The sequence below is a fragment of the Pleurodeles waltl genome, chromosome 2_1 (genome assembly GCF_031143425.1).
Source record: "Pleurodeles waltl isolate 20211129_DDA chromosome 2_1, aPleWal1.hap1.20221129, whole genome shotgun sequence".
Classification (NCBI taxonomy): Eukaryota; Metazoa; Chordata; class Amphibia; order Caudata; family Salamandridae; genus Pleurodeles; species Pleurodeles waltl.
In genome coordinates, this window is record NC_090438.1 from 797,495,511 (window position 1) to 797,521,056 (window position 25,546).

The window sequence follows — 25,546 nt, forward strand, 5'->3', positions numbered from 1 at the left end:
GTTAATCACCACATTGCGGAACACTGTGGCACCTCAAAGGGCCCCTGTCACTAGCATGGACCAAGAACTGGCTACCACCTCCGCCGGCGCTAGTGTACAGGAGGCCCCGACACAAGACCAACAGGCCACCAGAACCCCACCCTCTGCAGAAGGAGAACCACCCTGCAAGCGGGCCCTGAGATCCTGGAAGAAGACAGAGTAATATGTCAAGACCCCCGCCAGCAAAGGATACCGCCCTGATTGTCATTCCACTGACCCACATTGTCACCCTGTCCAACCTTAAACTGCCCCTGCTCCACTTCCCACAGGCATTTGGACAATGCACCTGTGAACCTGATAGTCTGGACTCTGCCATGGACAATCCTCCACCATCACTCCTCACCAATTTGCAACCACCCATCCAAATTAGAGCACTTGAATAAACACACTTTTTGCACATAAACAATCTGGAGTCTGTCTGTGATTTTAACAAATGTATAAGACATGACAGTGGCAACATTTTTATTCACATTGTGATGCCAACAAACCGCTGTCACACAGCTGTAGTCCATGGGGAAACAAAGCAGATGTCACGCAGTGGGGCCCACAGCTCTGAAAACGGAAGGGAAAGTCACAACACAGTTACCATACACTGGGGGAAAAAGTCAGACAGTAGAGAGGTAGGAGTCTTTAAGTAAATGTAATATGCCGGTGTGTACTCTTACCTGTGTGTCACTGAAAATATTGCTCTATTACTGTGTTCCTGTTGTCTATGTCGTCCTCTTCGGCTTCCTCTTCTTCACTCTCCACAGGCTCCACAGCTGCTACAACGCCACCATCTGGACCATCCTCCTGCAGAAAAGGCACCTGGCGGCGCAAAGCCAGGTTGTGAAGCATACAGCAGGCCACGATGATCTGGCACACCTTCTTTGGTGAGTACATTAGGGATCCACCTGTCATATGGAGGCACCTGAACCTGGCCTTCAGGAGGCCGAAGGTGCGTTCGATCACCCTCCTAGTCCGCCCATGGGCCTCATTGTAGCGTTCCTCTGCCCTGGTCCTGGGATTCTTCACTGGGGTCAGTAGCCAGGATAGGTTGGGGTAACCAGAGTCCCCTAATAGCCACACCCGGTGCCTCTGGAGTTGACCCATCACATACGGGATGCTGCTATTCCGCAGGATGTAGGCGTCATGCACTGAGCCAGGGAACTTGGCATTAACATGGGAGATGTACTGGTCTGCCAAACAGACCATCTGTACATTCATCGAATGATAACTTTTCCTGTTCCTGTACACCTGTTCACTCCTGCTGGGGGGTACCAAAGCCACATGTGTCCCATCAATGGCACCTATGATGTTGGGGATATGTCCAAGGGCATAGAAATCACCCTTCACTGTAGGCAAATCCCCCACCTCAGGGAAAACGATGTAGCTCCGCATGTGTTTGAGCAGGGCAGACAACACTCTGGACAACACCTTGGAAAACATAGGTTGAGACATCCCTGATGATATGGCCACTGTTGTTTGAAATGATCCACTTGCTAAGAAATGGAGTACTGACAGCACCTGCACTAGAGGGGGGATCCCTGTGGGTTGGCGGATGGGTGACATCAGGTCTGCCTCCAGCTGGGCACACAGTTCATGTATAGTGGCTCGGTCAAGCCTGTATGTCAGAATGACATGCAGTTCCTCCATTGTCGACAGGTCCACCAGGGGTCTGTACACGGGAAGATTCCTCCATCTCCTCGCATTGCCCAGCGGACGGTGCCTAGGAAGGACAACAGCAAGCACAGAGTCAATCAACCCACAGGTACGTTACCACAGCTTGCATACAACACGATTCACTATGCATTAAATGGTTTGTATGAATGTTGAGGAAAGGCCTAGGTATGTGTGACACAGTAGAAATTAAGCCATGTGGGCCCTTGAAATGGCGGCTGCCTGACCTGTGAAGTGTGACAATGGGATGTGAGGTCAATGCGTTGGCGTGGCACACCGTGGCGGTAGGCGGTCGAAGACCGCAGCGCAAAGCCGCATTGGTTAACATTGAACCCTATGGGTTTCAGGAGCCAATGACGATGTGCGCCGGCGGTCGCGGTACGCACCGTCGCGGTACGCACCGCCGCGGGCGTGACCGCCATTTTCTATCTACTTATTCACTCGATACCTGATCTTCCACAGGAGAGGACCTACACTGCAAGTGCTGCTGTGATCTCGGTCTGGAAGAGATAATGGCTGCTGCGACTGGGGAAAGGGCCCCTGCCTTCACCTCTGAAGAATTGGAGAAACTCGTGGATGGGGTCCTCCCCCAGTATGCGCTACTCTACGGTCCTCCAGACCAACAGGTAAGTACACTTGGACCATGCTTTGTGGGCAATGCCTGGGTTGAGTCGGGTGGATGAAAGATGGTGGGGAGGGGAGCGAATGAGGCATGCATCAGACGACGGATGAGAGCATGTGCCACATGCAAAGGGTGGGGATGGGGGGCCACTCACATCGAGCATGCAGAAGGTGATGACAATTTTTCTCTCGCTGTACATGTCACATAGGTCAGCGCCCATCAGAAAATCGCGATTTGGCGTGCCATCGCCAAGGACGTCCGGACCCTGAGGGTCCACAACAGACGGGGCACCCACTGCCGGAAGCAGTGGGAGGACATCCGACGAGGGAGCAGGAAGACGGCGGAGGCTCTGCTGGGGATGGCCTCCCAACGTAGGAGGGGTGCCAGTCGTCAATTGACCCCCCTGATGTCCCGGATCCTGGCGGTGGCCTACCCCGATTTGGATGGGCGCGTGAGGACATCACAGCAGACACAAGGGGGTGAGTACAAATACATTCTGCTGACTTTGCGCGCAGTGGAGGTGTCTGGGTGGGGGAGGAGGGCTGTGGGTATCCCTAGGCCAGGGTGATTTCTGTAGGCTAGGCCCCTCCGTAAGGCATGGCCCTGTGCCCCCGCCCCCACCTCTGTAGGGTGCCAAGAACAGGTATCCATGGCCCTGTGTCATCCATGTGTGCAGTTGTCGTCCATAGGCTTGTAGGCCATGTCCCACGGATTGCGTAGTGGACCCCAAGTGCGCGGCGTAGTGCAGGGGGCTTCTGTGTCTGTCTTGTCCGCCAACGGTAGCTGTAATCCATGCACTCAACATGTCTTTATTTCTCCTCCCCCCCTTTTTTGTGGTCTTCCTGTTCATGTGTGCATTAGCATCATCAGGCGGAGGAGAAGTGGCATCGGAGCACGAGGGAGCTACATCCTACATGGCCCTGGAGGGCCATGCAACGGACTCTGAGTACACCAGTGGGACGGAGGGCGAGGGGAGCTCCACAGCGGGGACTCGTGCTGATGTCAGTGGCAGCGACTCGTCCTCTGAAGGGAGCTCCCTTGTGGTGGCGGCAACATCCATGCCCCCCGCAACAACAGGTACAGCCGCCACCCAGCGCACCAGCACCGCCCTCCCAGCAGCCCCTCAGCGTTTGCCCCGTGCCCGCTCACCTAGGAAGGGGGGCATCTCCTTCGCACCAGGCACCTCAGGCCCTGACCTCCTCACCCCTGCTGCCCTCAGTGAGGAGGTCATTGACCTCCTGAGGACCATCATTGTTGGGCAGTCTACCCTTTTGAATGACATCCAGGGTGTAGAAAGGGCGGTGCACCGGAGTAATGCATACCTGGAGGGCATTCATTCGGGTCAGGCTGCCCATCAGCGATCGTTCAACGCTCTGGCCTCAGCACTGACGGCAGCAATTGTCCCTGTCTCTAGCCTCCCCCCTCCAACTTCCTCCACCCAGACCCAATCCCCTGTACCTCTGCCTATCCCAGACACACCTACAGACCAGCCTGCACACACCTCAACACCCAAGGGAAGCTCATCCAGACATAAGCACCACACATCACACAAGCATTCACACAAGCAACATCCACATGCAGACACACCAAGAGCCACTGCCTCCACTGTGTCCCCCTACTCCTCGTCTCCCACCTCCCTCCCTGTGACGTCTCCACTCACACTTGCATGCACAACATCTTCAGCCACTACGCCCATCACCAGCACACCCACCAGAACATTCCGCACACGTGCAGTCACCACCCCCACTACCATTTACACGTCCCCTGTGTCCTCTCCCAGTGTGTCTGTCACCCCCTCTTCCAAACCACACAAACGCAGGCAGCCACCCACCCAACAGCCATCCACCTCACGACAGCCTCCAGCCCAAGCACCTGCACCCAAAGACACCAGACTTCACACTCCTACAACCACATCCTCTTCCTCCACTCCCATACCCACTACACCTAGCTGTCCCTCTCTTTCCAAATTGATTTTCCTTTCCAAACTTGACCTCTTTCCAACAACTCCCCCACCCCGTTCATCTCATAAGACTGCAATCAGCACCTCAGCCACCACCAAACCAGGACCGATCAAGACTGTTGTCCAAGGACTGTGGAGTCCCCCACCCTCAAGGGCAACTAGTTCTGCTAGGAGCCAAGGCACGGCCAGCCCACCCCCGGAAAAACACCCAAAGATCACCAGTGCCCGGCGCGAGAGGCCAAGGACACCAGGGACCAAAATCCCTACCCTGACTCCGGCTGGAAGTGGGGTGCCACCTGGCACACCGCCATGGGTGGGAAAGGGCCACAGACGACAAGGGAAGGGTGGGAAGGGTGTTAAGGGCAGCACGCCCGACAAGTCCGGCAGCAGGCCAGCTGCCCAGGAGGGCCCCACCAGCCCCATCCCAGGTGTGCAGGAGGACACCCAGAGGCCCGGTTCGGCGGGCCAGGAGGGCCCCGCAAGCCAACAGACAGATGGGCAGGAAGGCCCCGCCAGCCACATGTCAGGTGGCGAGTGACATCCATGCCTGGGCCGGAACCGCTGCACTGGACACTCATCTCAAGCACCGCTGAACTGGGCCCTTCATCTCAAGCACCGCTGCACTGGGCCCTTCATCTCAAGCACCGCTGAACAGGGCACCGCCGTCTCAAGCACCGCTGAACAGGGCACGCCGTCTCAAGCACCGATGCACTGGGCCCTTCATCTCAAGCACCGCTGAACAGGGCACCGCCGTCTCAAGCACCGCTGAACAGGGCACCGCTGTCTCAAGCACCGCTGAACAGGGCACCGCCGTCTCAAGCACCGCTGCACTGGGCCCTTCATCTCAAGCACCGCTGCACTGGGACCTTCATCTCAAGCACCGCTCCGCTGGGCACCGCCGTCTCAAGAACCGCTGAACTGGGCCCTTCATCTCAAGAACCGCTGAACTGGGCCCTTTCACTCAAGCACAGCTGAACAGGGCACCGCCGTCTCAAGCACCGCTGAACAGGGCACCGCCTTCTCAAGCACCGCTGCACTGGGAACTTTCACTCAAACACCGCTGAACAGGGCACCGCCGTCTCAAGCACCGCTGAACAGGGCACCGCCGTCTCAAGCACCGCTGAACAGGGCACCGCCGTCTCAAGCACTGCTGCACTGGGCCCTTCATCTCAAGCACCGCTGCACTAGGCCCTTCATCTCAAGCACCGCTCCACTGGGCACCGCCGTCTCAAGCACCGCTGAACTGGGCCCTTCATCTCAAGCACCGCTCCGCTGGGCACCGCCGTCTCAAGAACCGCTGAACTGTGCCCTTCATCTCAAGAACCACTGCACTGTGCCCTTTCACTCAAGCACCGCTGAACAGGGCACCGCCGTCTCATGCACCGCTGCACTGGGCCCTTTCACTCAAGCACCGCTGAACAGGGCACCGCCGTCTCAAGCACTGCTGAACAGGGCACCGCCGTCTCAAGCACCGCTAAACAGGGCACCGCCGTCTCAAGCACCGCTGCACTGGGCCCTTCATCTCAAGCACCGCTGCACTGGGACCTTCATCTCAAGCACCGCTCCGCTGGGCACCGCCGTCTCAAGCACCGCTGAACTGGGCCCTTCATCTCAAGAACCGCTGAACTGGGCCCTTTCACTCAAGCACCGCTGAAAAGGGCACTGCCGTCTCAAGCACCGCTGAACAGGGCACCACCGTCTCAAGCACCGCTGCACTGGGAACTTTCACTCAAGCACTGCTGAACAGGGCACCGCCGTCTCAAGCACCGCTGAACAGGGCACCACCGTCTCAAGCACCGCTGAACAGGGCACCACCGTCTCAAGCACCGCTGCACTGGGCCCTTCATCTCAAGCACCGCTGCACTGGGACCTTCATCTCAAGCACCGCTCCGCTGGGCACCGCCGTCTCAAGCACCGCTGAACTGGGCCCTTCATCTCAAGCACCGCTCCGCTGGGCACCGCCGTCTCAAGAACCGCTGAACTGGGCCCTTCATCTCAAGAACCGCTGAACTGGGCCCTTTCACTCAAGCACAGCTGAACAGGGCACCGCCGTCTCAAGCACCGCTGAACAGGGCACCGCCGTCTCAAGCACCGCTGCACTGGGAACTTTCACTCAAGCACCGCTGAGCAGGGCACCGCCGTCTCAAGCACCGCTGAACAGGGCACCGCCGTCTCAAGCACCGCTGAACAGGGCACCGCCGTCTCAAGCACTGCTGCACTGGGCCCTTCATCTCAAGCACCGCTGCACTAGGCCCTTCATCTCAAGCACCGCTCCACTGGGCACCGCCGTCTCAAGCACCGCTGAACTGGGCCCTTCATCTCAAGCACCGCTGGGCACCGCCGTCTCAAGAACCGTGGAACTGTGCCCTTCATCTCAAGAAACCACTGCACTGTGCCCTTTCACTCAAGCACCGCTGAACAGGGCACCGCCGTCTCAAGCACCGCTGAACAGGGCACCGCCGTCTCAAGCACCGCTGCACTGGGCCCTTTCACTCAAGCACCGCTGAACAGGGCACCGCCGTCTCAAGCACTGCTGAACAGGGCACCGCCGTCTCAAGCACCGCTAAACAGGGCACCGCCGTCTCAAGCACCGCTGCACTGGGCCCTTCATCTCAAGCACCGCTGCACTGGGCCCTTCATCTCAAGCACCGCTCCTCTGGGCACCGCCGTCTCAAGCACCGCTGAACTGGGCCCTTCATCTCAAGCACCGCTCCGCTGGGCACCGCCGTCTCAAGAACCGCTGAACAGGGCCCTTCATCTTAAGCACCGCTGAACTGGGCCCTTCATCTCAAGCACCGCTGCACTGGGCCCTTCATCTCAAGCACCGCTCCGCTGGGCACCGCCGTCTCAAGAACCGCTGAACTGGGCCCTTCATCTCAAGCACCGCTCCGCTGGGCACCGCCGTCTCAAGAACCGCTGAACAGGGCCCTTCATCTTAAGCACCGCTGAACTGGGCCCTTCATCTCAAGCACCGCTCCGCTGGGCACCGCCGTCTCAAGAACCGCTGAACTGGGCCCTTCATCTCAAGAGCCGCTGAACTGTGCCCTTCATCTCAAGCACCGCTCCGCTGGGCACCGCCGTCTCAAGCACCGCTGCACTGGGCCCTTCATCTCAAGCACCGCTCCGCTGGGCACCGCCGTCTCAAGCACCGCTGCACTGGGCCCTTCATCTCAAGCACCGCTCCGCTGGGCACCGCCGTCTGAAGAACCGCTGAACTGGGCCCTTCATCTCAAGCACCACTGAACTGGTCCCTTCATCTCAAGCACCGCTCCGCTGGGCACCACCGTCTCAAGAACCGCTGAACTGGGCCCTTCATTTCAAGAACCGCTGAACTGGGCCCTTCATCTCAAGCACCGCTCTGCTGGGCACCGCCGTCTCAAGAACCGATGAACTGGGCCCTTCATCTCAAGAACCGCTGAACTGGGCTCTTCATCTCAAGCACCGCTCCGCTGGGCACCGCCGTCTCAAGAACCGCTGAACTGGACCCTTCATCTCAAGCACCGCTCCGCTGGGCACCGCCGTCTCAAGAACCGCTGAACTGGGCCCTTCATCTCAAGAACCGCTGAACTGGGCCCTTCATCTCAAGCACCGCTCCGCTGGGCACCGCCGTCTCAAGCACCGCTGCACTGGGCCCTTCATCTCAAGCACCGCTCCGCTGGGCACCGCCGTCTCAAGCACCGCTGCACTGGGCCCTTCATCTCAAGCACCGCTCCGCTGGGCACCGCCATCTCAAGAACCTCTGCACTGGGCCCTTCATCTCAAGCAGCGCTCCGCTGGGCACCACCGTCTCAAGAACCGCTGAACTGGGCCCTTCATTTCAAGAACCGCTGAACTGGGCCCTTCATCTCAAGCACCGCTCTGCTGGGCACCGCCGTCTCAAGAACCGATGAACTGGGCCCTTCATCTCAAGAACCGCTGAACTGGGCCCTTCATCTCAAGCACCGCTCCGCTGGGCACCGCCGTCTCAAGAACCGCTGAACTGGGCCCTTCATCTCAAGCACCGCTCCGCTGGGCACCGCCGTCTCAAGAACCGCTGAACTGGGCCCTTCATCTCAAGCACCGCTCCGCTGGGCACTGCCGTCTCAAGCACCGCTGAACTGGGCCCTTCATCTCAAGCACCGCTCCGCTGGGCACCGCCGTCTCAAGAACCGCTGAACTGGGCCCTTCATCTCAAGAACCGCTGAACTGGGCCCTTCATCTCAAGCACCGCTCCGCTGGGCACCGCCGTCTCAAGCACCGCTGCACTGGGCCCTTCATCTCAAGCACCGCTCCGCTGGGCACCGCCGTCTCAAGCACCGCTGCACTGGGCCCTTCATCTCAAGCACCGCTCCGCTGGGCACCGCCGTCTCAAGAACCTCTGAACTGGGCCCTTCATCTCAAGAACCGCTGAACTGGGCCCTTTCACTCAAGCACCGCTGAAAAGGGCACCGCCGTCTCAAGCACCGCTGAACAGGGCACCGCCGTCTCAAGCACCGCTGCACTGGGAACTTTCACTCAAGCACTGCTGAACAGGGCACCGCCGTCTCAAGCACCGCTGAACAGGGCACCGCCGTCTCAAGCACCGCTGAACAGGGCACCACCGTCTCAAGCACCGCTGCACTGGGCCCTTCATCTCAAAAAACGCTGAACTGGGCCCTTCATCTCAAGCACCGCTCCGCTGGGCACCGCCGTCTCAAGCACCGCTGCACTAGGCAATTCATCTCAAGCACCGCTCCGCTGGGCACCGCCGTCTCAAGCACCGCTGCACTGGGCCCTTCATCTCAAGCACCGCTCCGCTGGGCACTGCCGTCTCAAGAACCGCTGAACTGGGCCCTTCATCTCAAGAACCGCTGAACTGGGCCCTTTTCACTCAAGCACCGCTGAAAAGGGCACCGCCATCTCAAGCACCGCTGAACAGGGCACCGCCGTCTCAAGCACCGCTGCACTGGGAACTTTCACTCAAGCACTGCTGAACAGGGCACCGCCGTCTCAAGCACCGCTGAACAGGGCACCACCGTCTCAAGCACCGCTGCACTGGGCCCTTCATCTCAAGAACCGCTGCACTGGGCCCTTCATCTCAAGCACCGCTCCGCTGGGCACCGCCGTCTCAAGCACCGCTGAACTGGGCCCTTCATCTCAAGCACCGCTCCGCTGGGCACCGCCGTCTCAAGAAACGCTGAACTGTGCCCTTCATCTCAAGAACCGCTGAACTGGGCCCTTTCACTCAAGCACCGCTGAACAGGGCACCGCCGTCTCAAGCACCGCTGAACAGGGCACCGCCGTCTCAAGCACCGCTGCACTGGGAACTTCATCTCAAGCACCGCTGCACTGGGCCCTTCATCTCAAGCACCGCTCCGCTGGGCACCGCCGTCTCAAGCACCGCTGAACTGGGCCCTTCATCTCAAGCACTGCCCCGCTGGGCACCGCCGTCTCAAGAACCGCTGAACTGGGCCCTTCATCTCAAGAACCGCTGCCTGTGCCCTTTCACTCAAGCACCGCTGAACAGGGCAACGCCGTCTCAAGCACCGCTGCACTGGGCCCTTTCACTCAAGCACCGCTGAACAGGGCACCGCCGTCTCAAGCACTGCTGAACAGGGCATCTCCGTCTCAAGCACCGCTAAACAGGGCACCGCCGTCTCAAGCACCGCTGCACTGGGCCCTTCATCTCAAGCACCGCTGCACTGGGCCCTTCATCTCAAGCACCGCTCCGCTGGGCACCGCCGTCTCAAGCACCACTGCACTGGGCCCTTCATCTCAAGCACCGCTCCGCTGGGCACCGCCGTCTCAAGAACCGCTGAACTGGGCCCTTCATCTCAAGCACCGCTCCGCTGGGCACCGCCGTCTCAAGAACCGCTGAACAGGGCCCTTCATCTCAAGCACCGCTGAACTGGGCCCTTCATCTCAAGCACCGCTCCGCACCGCCGTCTCAAGAACCGCTGAACTGGGCCCTTCATCTCAAGAACCGCTGAACTGGGCCCTTCATCTCAAGCACCGCTCCGCTGGGCACCGCCGTCTCAAGAACCGCTGAACTGGGCCCTTCATCTCAAGCACCGCTCCGCTGGGCACCGCCGTCTCAAGCACCGCTGCACTGGGCCCTTCATCTCAAGCACCGCTCCGCTGGGCACCGCCGTCTCAAGCACCGCTGCACTGGGCCCTTCATCTCAAGCACCGCTCCGCTTGGCACCGCCGTCTCAAGAACCGCTGAACTGGGCCCTTCATCTCAAGCACCGCTGAACTGGGCCCTTCATCTCAAGCACCGCTCCACTGGGCACCACCGTCTCAAGAACCGCTGAACTGGGCCCTTCATCTCAAGAACCGCTGAACTGGGCCCTTCATCTCAAGCACCGCTCTGCTGGGCACCGCCGTCTCAAGAACCGATGAACTGGGCCCTTCATCTCAAGAACCGCTGAACTGGGCCCTTCATCTCAAGCACCGCTCCGCTGGGCACCGCCGTCTCAAGAACCGCTGAACTGGGCCCTTCATCTCAAGAACCGCTGAACTGGGCCCTTCATCTCAAGCACCGCTCCGCTGGGCACCGCCGTCTCAAGCACCGCTCCACTGGGCCCTTCATCTCAAGCACCGCTCCGCTGGGCACCGCCGTCTCAAGAACCGCTGAACTGGGCCCTTCATCTCAAGAACCGCTGAACTGGGCCCTTCATCTCAAGCACCGCTCCGCTGGGCACCGCCGTTTCAAGGACCGCTGCACTGGGCCCTTCATCTCAAGAACCGCTGCACTGGGCCCTTCATCTCAAGCACCGCTCCGCTGGGCACCGCCGGGCACCGCCGTCTCAAGAACCGCTGAACTGGGCCCTTCATCTCAAGCACCGCTCCGCTGGGCACCGCCGTTTCAAGCACCGCTGCACTGGGCCCTTCATCTCAAGCACCGCTGAACTGGGCCCTTCATCTCAAGCACCGCTGCACTGGGCCCTTCATCTCAAGCACCGCTCCGCTGGGCACCGCCATCTCAAGCACCGCTGAACTGGGCCCTTCATCTCAAGCACCGCTGGCCCATTGGCGGTAGGGGCAGTGCTGCATCTGTGTCGGGCAGGGCTGCACGAAGCACTCTGGGCACCAGTCCCCCCTCCAGCACCAGTGGACACTGTCATCCACTTGAGAGACTGTGGCTTTGCACTCCCCAGGATGGTACAGTGGGCAAGCCACCCACTGTATGGACTTGAGAGACTGTGGCTTTGCACTCCCCAGGATGGTACAGTGGGCAAGCCACACACTGTATGGACCTGTGAGAATGTGGCTTTGCACTCCCCAGGATGGTACAGTGGGCAAGCCACCCACTCTATGGACTTGAGAGACTGTGGCTTTGCACTCCCCAGGATGGGACAGTGGGCAAGCCACTCACTGTATGGACTTGAGAGACTGTGGCTTTGCACTCCCCAGGATGGGACAGTGGGCATGGAGGCACCTCGTGGATCTGGCGTCGTGTACTCATGTGGCTGAGGTGCCCCCCCTTCCCTTCCCCCTGAGGTGCCTGTAGTTTTTCTATCTGATGCCCCTGCAGTGTTCTCTCAGTTGGTGTCAGGTATCCTGTGTGGGCCTTGCCCATGTGATTTGGGCCCAGTGGTCCACGGACAATGACTGCTAAAAGTATCGGACTTTTAATATTAATGTATATATTAGTTTTAAATGTGTGATATTTTTATATGCCAATAATACAATATATTCGACTGTTTATGATCATTTCATTTTGTCTTTGCATTCTTCCGGGGGGTTTGGGGGTTGTAACAGTGATGTATTGCTATGCATTGATGTGTGTGTTGTAGTGGGTGAGAGTGGGGGTGGATGTGTAACGTATGTGTGCCCGTAATATTTTCTCCTCCCCCCTCCCCTGTGTCGTAGGTGCAGTACTCACCGTAGTCTTCTGCGCCGGCGTTCGAGCTCCTGGTAGAGGAGCAGAAATACAATAGCTGGTAGGATGTGTAGTTCGGGTTCCATGCTGTTCAGATTCCTCGTGGGGTGTATGGAGGTGAGCGTTTTCCGTTTGAAATGTCTGTTTCCGCCGTGTTTTTATCGGCGGGGCTACCGCCCCGGAAAAGGTGGCAGATTGGTGGGTTGTGATAGGGTGGGCGGTACATTGACTCCCGCCTGTCTGTTGGCGGTGACCGCCGCGCTGTTTGTTTGTCCCGCCGTGGCGGTCGGAGTGTTAAAGTGGCGGTCTCTGTTGGCGGTTTCCGCCAGGGTCAGAATTCCATTTTTTTAACCGCCAGCCTGTTGGCGGGTTAGCAGCCGCTTTAACACCGACCGCCAGGGTTGGAATGACCCCCAAAGTCTTAAAGTCTTAAGAATTGGGATGTTCATTCAACATTTTCAAGAATGGTTCCAAGTAAAATGCATATAAACAGGGCAACAGTGGGCATCCTGGTTGAATACTTCTAGGCAATGTTTTGGAGGGGAAGCCTTTAGTGGCTACCATACCAACTGGGTTTAGATGAATACTTTATATCTGTCAGGCATGCCGTACATATTGGTGGGTGCCCCTTTTAAGAATGGAGCGCTTAGCCTTTTAGGCTATATACTGCACAATAACGACTGCTCATTGTCAGCTTCCCTCCCCGTACTCAACTTTGTGTGAGGATCCAGCCTCGTCTCATTCATCTTTCCTCCCGAGCGATTGGCATCCATGTGCAGCGGTTTCCTCTTTGAGGTGGGGTCACCGGTTTCCCTGCTTCAGTTCTCTGTATCAGCTGTCAACCTGCAAAAGACAATCAAAAGATATTATTCAAGGGGTAATCTATACATTCTGGTAACATTTATGAATTTTACTAAAGATAGGAAAGAAATACTTATCTGATGGAATCCTGTTGAAATGACTGGTGAGGTAACTATTTGTGTTGTTGTTTTCCTAGAGGAAAGGAAAGACTTTTATTAATTTCCAGCTGATTTTTTGCCAAAATGTGATCAGAGACTCATATTAAGCTCATTATATAAATACATACATATCACCTTATTTATTGTAGAGTGACTCATAGGTAGATTAATGATAATGATGTGCATTTATGATTTCAGGAGATCAAAGCCAGTTAAGCCTAGGAATCATTACTTGAACCTTGATTCACTGATAAAGGACTGATGTTCAATTATCTAGATTTGTAAAGTCCATACCGTTAGGTAGGTGTCAGAGTGAACTGTCATATTTCTACATGTATTTGTGTCTATTACCTGTTGAATTGTGGCCCATATTTATGAAAAAGTGGCGCATCAAAGCTGATGAGCTACGTTTTCTGTGCCCCCCTAACCGCACTTAACAACACTGTGGTTGTGGTATATTTATAATACGGTGTGCCATGGTGGTCATTAGCACAACAGCAGCAGCATTGTTGACTCTATTGTGGCACTTTGCTACACTAGAGTAAAAAATGTGGACGCTAGGGTAGCAAAGTGCAAGGAGGCCCATATGTTTCTATTGATGTGTCATTGTAACTCCTGCTCTGAGCAGGCGTTAAAAATGATGGCAAACATGGTGCAATGAAATCTGTTAAATTTCACTGCACCATTTTTGCGGGCTTCCCAGTGCCGGAATTCCTCTTTTACATACATTATGCATGTCACAGGCATAACGTGACACAAGATGGCGATAAGGCAATGCTAGGGCCTCTTAAACATGCCCCTAATTGTCTTGAGTTTGCCTTCTAGAATTATTGCATAGTGAAATTCAGTCTACAGGAACCAGCACCTATGAAGGGAGACAGGACATTAGTTAATCAAGTGTGGGTTATATAAATTGGGAAGGAATCAATGTGAGGTTTATAAGTAGTAAGGGTTGTTCTTATGTTTTCAGAAACTGAAAAGACAATCAACATTGCAAGGTGGAAATCTGGTTTGGTCCAGGTCAAGGTTCGTTCCTTCATCCTAGTGGGTCAGGCGTGGCTTATCAGGAGTCTGTTTGATTCATAGGGAAGTTAGGAATTTCTGCGGAAAGGTACAATACAAGTCTGACAGTGTTCAACTTATTACCATATTAGGAAACGTGAACTGGTGCATCTCCACGAGAGGAATGTTCATTCCACTTGATCAAATGCCTTCTTGCCATCCAAGGCAATTAATGTTAAGGGGTGTTGTGTGGATTCTGCACAATAAATTACTATTTATTAGTTAGTATGTTTTGTGGTATCTCTGAATGGTATAAGGCTGTGTAGCAAGGGAGTGACCAAACCTGTAAGCACTTGGATAATCCATAATGCAGGGACTCTCATCTAAATTTCATGATCAGCACATAATACATATATGGGTCTATAATATTCAATAAATACAAGAGATATATCTTGTTTGCAAGTAGACAAAATACATACATATTGCCAAGATTCTGGAGAAGGAGCACACCCCCCCCACCCATGGATTCTTTGATCAATTAAAAAAAGGGAAGCAAGCTCAGGAATCAAACCTTCATTTGAAGGTCAAGTGATTTATTTTTGTTGTGGGAGTGTAAGTCTAAGTAGCTTTTTTCTGCTGTACGCAATTATCTATATCAGTAGCCTAGCATGTAATATGATCCTTCATGGGTGACTTACATAGATATTTAGCAAAATGAACTAAATGTGTCCATAAGTTCAATATCAGTAATGATTGTATTCATTTTTTAGTGTCTAGTTCAAGCACCATTTGAGTACCCTGGCATAAACAATATTGAGAAAAATGTGATGCCATACATAGCATTTAGAGTAGCCTGCCTTGATGGTACATCTGATTTTCTTGTTTGAACTTGTTCTGACATACTGTATTAGTAGTATTGATAGCAAAGTCCAGCAGACTGTATCTGTTGGTACAGGGCACATTTTTGTCGTGAATATAATTTATTCCTGCCATCTCCCAAATGTATTTAGCATGTTGAAGCTGATCAAGGATGCATTGCCCCTGTGAGATGCTTTTATGAATAGGCTGTCTGTTAAATGAGGGAGTTAGGTATGTGATATTTAGAGGACTTACCAATTTTTCTGAGAGGGACTTTTGATCCTCCTTATTCATTTGTTCAAGTATTGTTGCCTTGTTCACTCCTCCTCCTTGGTTTTGGTAATCATTTAGGGTTCTGAAGTTGCCTGATTAGGATGCATTACTAGAGCACTCTAGGAAGAAGACACTAAAAGAGTTCTACTTGGGATTTCCATCTTTTGTCCTGTTGAGGAAGAGTTTGGTTTTCCCACTACTTGTTACTTCACTCACATTACTCTGCAATATCATTAGACTTTCCTGTACAGTCTTCTTAAGCAGCCAGACCTATGAAATCACCCGCTGACTCACTGACTTTTCTACTAACCTGTAGTGGTTCTAGGGAATCTGTTAAACCGATTGCTTCCTGGCTGCAACCCAAGGTTTTTGGGGCAGATAAGGAGATGATTTTAATGAGCCCTCCTGGTGAATAGTATTACTTATTGTTCATCTCATACTCATCCTTCTCCCATTCTGACCCTTTGTGTTCAACATTTTGGCTAGTCCTTTAGTGGTTACCTCCTTTTCTACTTTTGCAGCCATGAGTTATCAAACAGAAATATTAAACACCATGGATGATTGAGGAGCAGGGTAATTTTGGACTGCAGATGCCAGAGCTTGATTAATTCATTTAATCAGGGCTTATATTATTATTAACCTATACAACCTTTACAGATTATTATTAGTTGATATCCAAATAACAACAAAAGTTGTGGCTGTGTAAAGAAAGGAGCGCACTTCCCGAAAGTAAGCTAGCGTCTTGTTGCGAAATCCATGATGATAAAGTCTGTGATAAAGAAAGGAGTGCCCAAGTGGTTGTACACCCAGCCACAGGTGCGTAAACTGTCACCTAGGAGAGGTCACAGTTGTGAAATGCAAGAGAGAAAACCACGGCACATCGCAGATGTGTGAAAGTTTCACTTTATTCTTCTATAATGTCTCTGGATGAAAATGACACCTGGACCAATAGGACATCTTGGGCACAGTATCAGAAGGCCAATACAATTCTCATGTTCGGAAAAACAACAGCCGACACGTGTTTAGTCAGAATTGACTTTTTCAAGGCTCCAAAGCATGGAAGTATCCAGTGGTATTCAAGAATTCCAATGGCCGCTAGTCTATTGAAGGATAATATGCCAAGGGATGGAAGTAGTATCCGAAGACCATGATAAGCCTCTGACCAGCAACCGGGATGCTGAAAGTCTGTTACCGGCGTTGCATGTCAATTCTGACGAAACACGTGTCGGCTGTTGTTTTTCCAAACATGAGAATTGTATTGGCCTTCTGATACTGTGCCCAAGATGTCCTATTGGGCCAGGTGTCATTTTCATCCAGAGACATTATAGAAGAATAAAGTGAAACTTTCACACATCTGCGATGTGCCGTGGTTTTCTCTCTTCTATTAATTGATATCCATTAAGCCTTCTATTGCCAGTGCTGAGTGTTGAGGTCTTTAATATTTCTTTGATATATTTTTAATCATTCAATACCACAGGTACAGTTAACTGAGCAGATTAACTTATGTTTCATTGTAACACTGCCAGACGCAGCAAATTCTTTTGTATTTCTTTTGTTAACTTGAAACAGATTGTGTTTTTCATTAAATTCCTTGTTTTTATGCAGTCCTTGATTCATCCAGAGGTGGTGAAAAGCAATTTTCTAACTAACTTCTACTTAGTAGCAGCTGGAGCAGCAAATTCCACATCTTTTTGCATTGTTATTGATTACTGCCACTCCAGCAGGAATAATACTGATCAAAACAAGAGTCTTTATTAACAAAAGGAGATTCACAAGTGTAGATTTATTCATCTGTAAATTTATCCTTACACGTTGTGGGGACTTTACTACTTTTGGCTATCCACCATTTCCAGGTGTAACGTTACTATAAAAAAAAACAGACTTACATATACCCACCCCACAAAACCAAAGGATGGAACCCAATTTACAAGATTAAAGTTACTTCAAGTAACTTTTCAGGTGTAGTCAAAGGTCTCCAACACTGGGGTGTAGATCTCTCATTGGTTAAGTATAAGGAAAAGTAAAACATATTATGAAATTAAAAATAATTTAGTAGCAGAATTTTTAAATAATCATATAAACTAATTTTTACAGCACTCATTTTATGCCCCTTTGTATTCCCTAATTGTTTTGGCCGTGAGGCTCTGAGTAGAGCTTTGGGCACGGGCACTCTTCCTTTTACAAACTAAGCACTGTATATTCCTACACCAATATCTCTATATGTACTTAGCTAGTCATAGGTCCATTACCCTACAGTGTTAGAAGAGCAATTGGTATAGGGATGCATTCTGGTTGAAGAGAATCTTGTCAAAAGGTCCAGTTAAATTAACCAGCATAGGTCCCTTTCTGCACGTAAACAATCCTCCTGCAGAATTCAGCACACATAGAAAAAGCAAAAAAACGAGGAGGAATTCCTCCTCATTTTTCCATGCTACCGCCACCCCTGGGGTGGCATTAGTTTTTGGTGCTGCCTCAGGTTTGCGACAACGCAGAAATCTGAGGCAGCATCAAAATCAATTGGTGTTGCAGTGGAACCCCCCCCCCTGCAACAACCATTGCACATCCCTCTGAAGCAGAAAACTGCGTTGGAGGGGCCCAAATTTACAAGGAGGCATAACGCCATGAAAAAGTGGTGTTACACCACCTTGTAAATATGGAGCAGTCTTTATCACCACCGGAGCATCATGAAAAGTGGTGCTCTGGTGGCTCTAGGGGCTCTTAAATATGCCCCTAATAGTTTTACTTTGAGGGTGACAATAAGATACGAGAGCTGGGCCTGCTGGGGGGGGTCACATTGAAATTCCATTAAATGTTGTGTAAGCATCATTTTGAGTCTGTGATGCATGAAAGCATATAGCAGAGTTCCTCCAGCTTTCCTGATGAACTCCCAAGACCACAAGAACTGGCCATTGATAAATAATTTTCCCAATGAGGTAATTCCTACATTGAACACTTGCTTCGGGTTCTTTTGTAAAGCTGCTCTGTGAATTGTCAATAAGGGGTAAGTAGAGTGAGTGCAACTGCAGTATACCTGAGCACTTTGCCAGGGAGCACCAACCATTAACTGTACTAGTGACTGGGTTAATTTTCCACCACGGTCTAGGCACTGTCTGGAAGATCATACTGCACATGGATACGGGTTCAGGAATGTCCCTTCCATGATCATCTGTTGTGGGGGCAAGGAGTGATGGTGCCAGTAGTATGCGTATTGCAACTGTGTGAATTTGCGAAGGAGGATTGGATCTGGCAGTTCGAGACTGCCTTCTTGAAATGGAAAGCCATTGTGGACCACTTAACCCTCGGCTGCTTGCCTGCCAATATTTGAGCAGATGAATGAATGGGAATTTAAAAAAAAAACATAAATATTTTGAAATAAAATTAATTTTAATCAGAGCAATTCTGCCAATCATAGTTAAAGGAGTTTTATCCAACAGCCTACTTGTCTAGTTAGATAGTCAATGGCTCTGCCTTATTTCTCCCTCAACAAAGACTCTGCTTCAGAGTATATCTAGACTACTAAGGGGCATATATAAGAGCCTTGAGCTCCATTCTAACGCCACATTAGTGTGATTTTTTGATGGTCATGTGGCGTTATAAGGCCAAACACACTGCACCATATTTACAAAGTGGCACAATGCATGCATTACGCCCCTAGATATTGAACCATTCCAATTAGTACTCTAACTCGCACTGATGAGTGTTATGTATTAGGGGAAAACAGACGCCTTATTCTAATTTATTGTTAACCCAGAGACAGCACCAAAAAGTAATAGCACCCTTATGATGGGCGGATATGTTTACACTTGTGTTTTCAATTAAAAAAAGTGCTATATCGTCTGCACATAATAAATCAAGGACACGGAGAATCTTAAAATGAAGGCCTCTATGGGCATGATGTCTCCATAGCATACAGGCAACAGGTTCAAACTCAACAGAGAATATTAACGGGATTAGGCCACTTCCCTGTCTCATCCTTAGTTGTATGTCAACTGGGGGACACAGAGGATTATTCATTCAAAATCTGGCTGTAGGGGAAGCATAAAGAAGCCTCCTCAGTAAATGAGAAAAGGGTTTATTCACATACGACTGCATGTTTGAAACAATTGGGGCCATTCACGTGAACTGAATGCCTTAGCAGTGTTGAGGAAGACTTCAACAGATGTTATTTCTGAGTTAAGGTGATTCAATAAAACAAAAATTGTGCAGAGAATACAGTAGGTTGAGCTTGCGTGCAAAATCCTCTCTGCTACTTTACCAGTTTAGTAGGTATGAGAGGAAACAGTGCAGTAGCTATCAATATTGCTAATATTTTATTATCCGTATTTATTAATGGTAAGGGCCTGTTAGAACTGAAATTTGAGGGGGATTTACCAGGCTTCAATGAGGTAATCAGCAAGGCTTTTCAGAAAGTGCTGGGAAGGGAGCCCGAATCTTACAATTCTTGATGCAAGCTGAGCAAATATGAGACAATGAGAGTGGCACATACCTCATAAAGGTCGTTTGTCATCCCATTGTTTGCCTGAGCTTTACTGTTGGGCATACTGCAAATCATATCTATAATTTCTGGCACCGGGATGGACTGTGCTAGGTTTTCACTATGCCCACCCATAAGCAAAGCCAGTGGCACCTCTTTGAAGTAAGTACGGACCTCTACAGTGGTTATCTCCCTGTTTGGGGAAGAGCACAGCCAGAGATTTGCAAGGATGCTCAACTTCCCTAGCAAATAGTCTGTCAGGCCGACACCTTGAAAGAGGCATAAAATCTGACATATACTGTTCAGTGCATTGTGAAAAAGAGTAAATTCATAATAGTCTACAGAACATAAATCGATGAGCACTGGAGACTTTTTGTGCAACTATTGCAGTCTACTAATCAGGCAGTGGTCTCAAACCTGAGCTGGTGTTAGACTTACCACACTGTACTCTATGGTGTGGCCATGGAAACCACGTCAGGGAGTCTATGAGCTGCCAAAGCTCTTCCTGACTGCAACAACAATGTGATGCATGGATTTCTTGATTTATTCTCAGCCACTTGCAATCACTCAGGCAGCATCCCAAACCAGCATTTAACCTCTTTATGGACCCAGCCATAAGCAAATCAGTCTTGACCCTGCTGCAATGGGAATAGTCCAGCCTGAACTGCTAAGCCAGGGCTCCCCTGAACCAGAATGTAAGCAACCTAGGACCGGCTTTGCCCTGATAAGGGCTCTTCAGCCAGATATAACTTGATCCTAGTGACACAGTAAGGACAGGGCCCATGACTTTGCATACTCATCACACTTAGGGTGTCAACTGCAGCAACAAGAAGGTGATAGATAGAATGCTTGGAGCAGGGTCAAGACTGATTTGTAAATAGCTGGGTCTAAACTGAGGTGGCATGGTGTGCAAAATAATGATGGATTGGGGTGCATCCCTAAGTAATTACCAGTGGCTGAGATTAATTCAAGCATTACATCCATGTTTGTGTCTACTTTAGTTTGAAGCTCTCCCTGGCAATAGTGTTTCAAGAGGGGCGTGTGCCCCAGGAGTCAAAGATGGTTCCAACAGGGTCCTCACAGGGGCAAGACCCCACCATATCCTCCAAGGTCTCCCTCTAGCACAACCATGTGCCTCAGGTTGTGAGATCTGCACAGCTTCAGTGCAGGGGTCCCTCACAGGCTAATTCAGTTCATGGCCATAGTGCAGTTGCTATAGGGCACTCTTCCATACCACTCAGCCAAAGCCAAGGATCAAGGCCACTAGCTGCACACAGGTTGGTAGCCTCAGCAGACTCTGCCTGCTGTGTCTTGCTTGATGGAAGGGTTTTATGCACTCTGCAGCTCTGAAGCAGCACAATTGTCTTCCTCCCATGGTCAGGAGATTCTTCAGCATCTCCACTTGAGGGTGGAGAAACACTCATTCAGCGGATCACCCTCTGTCAGATTTCAGAAGTAATGTACTGCTCCAGATGAATGAAGGCTGCGATCTTAGACAGGCTATCAGCACAGCACCGGATACATCAGCCTTGGACTGAGCGGTCAATCTCATCCCCGTTTAAGCATTGTCCGGTTCGTTCATCACCAGCAGTTGTAAATACTAAGCTGTGATTTACAATTAGAAATGCAGGTACATGCAGTTGCAGGCCCCAACTGCGAGAGCTTCATAGTAAAGCAACCATCTTATTTTAACATTATTTCCTGAGTAGTTCTATATCAAGGCCCTTCCTCTGTTATTTTCTATGGGAAGGTGTTGCAGCTCCAGTGGTTGGCCATGTGTGGTGCTGGTCTTGGTCCAGATCTGGACTGGAGTACATTTACTACTGTTTTGGAACCTTTTTGGCAATAGTAACTGTAGAAGTGCAGTTTGTGAAAAGCAATGGATTTACTTTGTTCTGGATAGCTCTTTGAACCCACCTTAAATCCCTTTAAATCCTGCTTACTCCTTCCTTTATCCCTCCCATTTTGTAGTAAGTATTTATCATTCCCCAGCAACTCTCTATGATCCATCCCACATTTACTACAAAAATGTAGGTGTACATGAAGATATATCTTCGCGGAGCTCTAAGCATAGAAAAGATAAGAAAGGCAGAGGTCTTGCCATGTACGTTTGCAAACAGCATTTTGTAGTGCATGGGTGGCCCTATAGTAGTACAACAGAATGTATTACAAAGTGCAATTTAGGCCCTCTCTAAACCCCACATTAACCCCCTTATGATTGTTTTACTCCTCCCATAAGCCATCCCATTTAGTTGTAAGTATTCCCCATTTTCCAGCCACTCCCTTCTATCCCTTCCACGTTTACTACAAAAACGTAGGCATACCAATGGAATGCAAAGATCTCAGCAATTGGTGCGGAGATCTCTGCATGTAGGTTTGTAAACACCATCTTTTGGTGCATAAATATCCCTATTGTAGTACTACTAAATGTACTACAAAGTGTAGTTCGTAAATAGGCCCCGTCGTGTCTTTTTGACGTAATGAACACAAAAGAAAAAGAGAAAATGTCTTCGGGCCAGTCTGTTGCTGCCTCGAACCTGCTGGTACAAGCACACTGAAGGCCTAGTGTGGAAGTTGAATGCTCCATTTACTCAAGCTCAGCCTCAGGATACCTGAGGTGGAAGCTCCCCAAAACACAGCTGACGTGTTCAAGTCTTCTGCTTCGTGGAGAGGTCCTGGTTACACACACATGAGGGAGCACAGTGTTATTAACCTGCTGTTGTAGTATCCGGATGTCAGTCGGTTGCGGCATAGCTTGCCCTGTGCCACTGCTGCGGACCATTTCCCAAGTATCTTCCCTTCTGGAGACAGGTCTAGCTTTCAGCACTTTTCCTATGTGGAGGCTCTGGTCTCTCAGACTGTCAGAGCTCAGACAGGGCACTCCCTCGATAATTGGCAGGCGGGCTTCTTGAATCAGAGGTGGTTGTAAGATCAACTAAGCCTAAGCAGCGTACTGCCTCATAGCCACCATGTTGCACTACTGTTTATTGACAGTGACATGCATCTCACTTTTTTCTTGTTGTAAAAATCGAAGCGGAAAGATGCGCTTGTAGTCAGGGTTTTTTCTTGCAGTAGTGTCTCCATCTACAAAGAATCACGAATGCTAATATGATATATGAATATTCACTTTTCAGAATATAGAATTATGCATGCATGTGTGAAGTTACGGAAAACCAATTTCACGAGTGTACAGCTTTGCAGATGAGTTCCTGACAGAGTAAAGCGAGTCTAAAGCATATCCTTTTATTTGATGCTATTTAGCTTATTTTTTCAGAGATATCAAAGTCATGGGATAAGCGATGGCAGGAGAGTTGCTGCATATTATATGGCAGCTATTGTTATTTTTTATGGCATCGCAATCTCTAGAAACATTGACTCTTGTTACGATTTCAAGGCAAAAGCAAACTTCTGTGTCTGCTGATGCTATCATTGTGGCTGCTTGTATATAATATTAAGTCTAAAATATTATGGGGATAAAATATTGTGTCAGGAAGGTTGAGGACAAATATTTTACAGCACTTGAGGGATATCAAGAATTGTGACATCACTTATCCCATTGCCAGGCATTATCAGGAAGTGCCTGGAGGAGAAGCACAAGGCCTCAAATACAGCGCCATAGATGGGGTTCCTAAGGATGCCAGAGGGGAGAATAGAGAGATAAACATTCAGTATACTGGAGTCCAAATACATACTGACTGTGGGCAGTAAAGAAGTAAAGGGGTTGAATTGTGGAGAGGAGTTACATGTATCCAAACACCCAGATGTGGATGGATGCTCTTGTCTCAGTAAACTGTAAGGGCAAATACACATCTCAATTTGCTCTTTGAAGATTTGTATAATTGTAAGTCGTTTTGCTGTTTAAACAATGTGTTTCAATGTTTTTTGCAGAGATGATTGGATTTGGCTCAGCATCCGGAAAGAGCAAAGGAGCTATTTATATCTAGCAGAGACCTAATATATAATATGCACAAGGTTGATGTGAGAGCATGCCATGGTTATGGTAGGGCAATTTCAGTTAAATTGGGGCCAGATGTACAAAAATTTATTTTGCTGTTTGCGATGTGCAAAAAGCACATCGTGATGCCCAATCCCTGTTTTGCTATTCAGTAACCTGCTTACCGATACGCAAAACGGGACTGTGAGTCGCAATTAGGAAGGGGTGTTCAAAACAAAACAAACAAAAAAATTATCCCTGGTGTCTAGTATTTTCAATCGGCCTAGTTAAAATAGGCTAACCTGCCCCCTTGGGGGGCAGAAATGGCCTAGAAATAAATTACCCCCCTTGGAGAGCAACCTTTGTCCAAGAGGCCTCTCCCCTTATTTGTTTACAAAAATTAAACAAACTCCCTGGTGTCTAGTGGGCATTCCAGCAGCACGATCGCTAAGCGATCGTCCTGCAGGAATGCTCGGAGAGACATGAAAAGGAAAGGAAAATCCTTTCCTTTTATTTTATGCCTCTCCGACTTCCCCAGCCCCCATCCTGAGGAGAAACTAATCGACCTCTGATGAGGTCAGAGTGCGATAGTGATGCTGACATCATCAGACGTCGTTGGGGGGGTCAGGGGTAGTAGGGGAAGCGATTCCACTGCCAACCCTGCCCAGGGAATGGGGATGAGTGCAGGATAAGCTGGTCTCATCCTCGGCACAGGAGTGCTGTGGCCGAGGACGTAACCAGCTTGCCCCCAGCACCGAAGGAGTTAGGCTGCAATAAACCTGTTAAACCTGTAGCGTAATTGGAAGCGTGTGAAGCAGACCAGTGCTTTATTTGTGGTTGTTGTTCCGCTGCCGAGAATCAGCACTTATTTTTGAGGGATGGCACTTATTTTTCTGCCTCAAGCCACATGTTGGAAAGACGGAGGAAAAGATAAACCAAAAACAATTGGAGAAAGCAGAAAGCTGCAGGAGTGAGCTGGAGGAGCAGGGAGTGGCTGTAAATGGATTGAAGAGGCCGGAGATGGTTTCAGGAGTACGCTGCCTTAGTATCCTGTGCTCGCACATTTAATTGCAGCAGCATTTTAATATGAGAGCTTTGGGCATCGGCACATTTTTATTTACAAAGTAAGCACTGAAGCAGACCGTACAACACCCTACTAGCCAGGACAAGAATGCAAAACAGCTGCCCAGCGCTGATTGCCACTGGTGCTTGGCAGCCTGAGTAGCACACAGATATGCTCCACTCAAACGGCCTCAGTGTCAGCAGTACCTGTTCCTTATAACACTGCTGAGCCTGACTCTCCCTGTGAGTACTAGTACTCTCCTAGACTTAGAAGAAGTTCCAGTACCCAAAGATAAAAAAATAAGTAGTGCCGGTTCTCAGTAGCTTTGAGTACCAGTCCATTTAAAGAACTGTGCATAGGGAGATACTTTAGTGAACTCTGGTCCTGAAGTTTAAAGCACTATGGTTTCCAACGGTGAAAGGGCATGGTATAATGTAGAAAATTCCTCTAATGAGTTCGTTTTTTCCAGTTTACGAAAGGGTTTTTGTGACCCTTTCTGAATGTGAAGGGGCATCCCTTTCCTATTTGCAATTTTTAAAGAAACGTATTAATGTTATATAATAGCAGTTGCAAACATTGATCAGTTATAGATCTCCAAATTAAGGTACTAACATTCAAGAAAGGGAAGCTGTCTTTATGGTTCAGCTCCTCTTCGGGAACCATGTCTGCAGCATCTGGGGAGCCATGCAGCAATTCCTGGAACCATTGCATGTTGCCTCTGATGTATTTCCAAATGTGGAACATTTATAAATCGGAGCCTGTTCCCGTATCCTCATCCTGATTTGAGAATAGGTATTAGTATGTCAGGTCTTACGATCTGAGATCACTATTACTATTTTCTTCTGTTCTGAGATCATTGT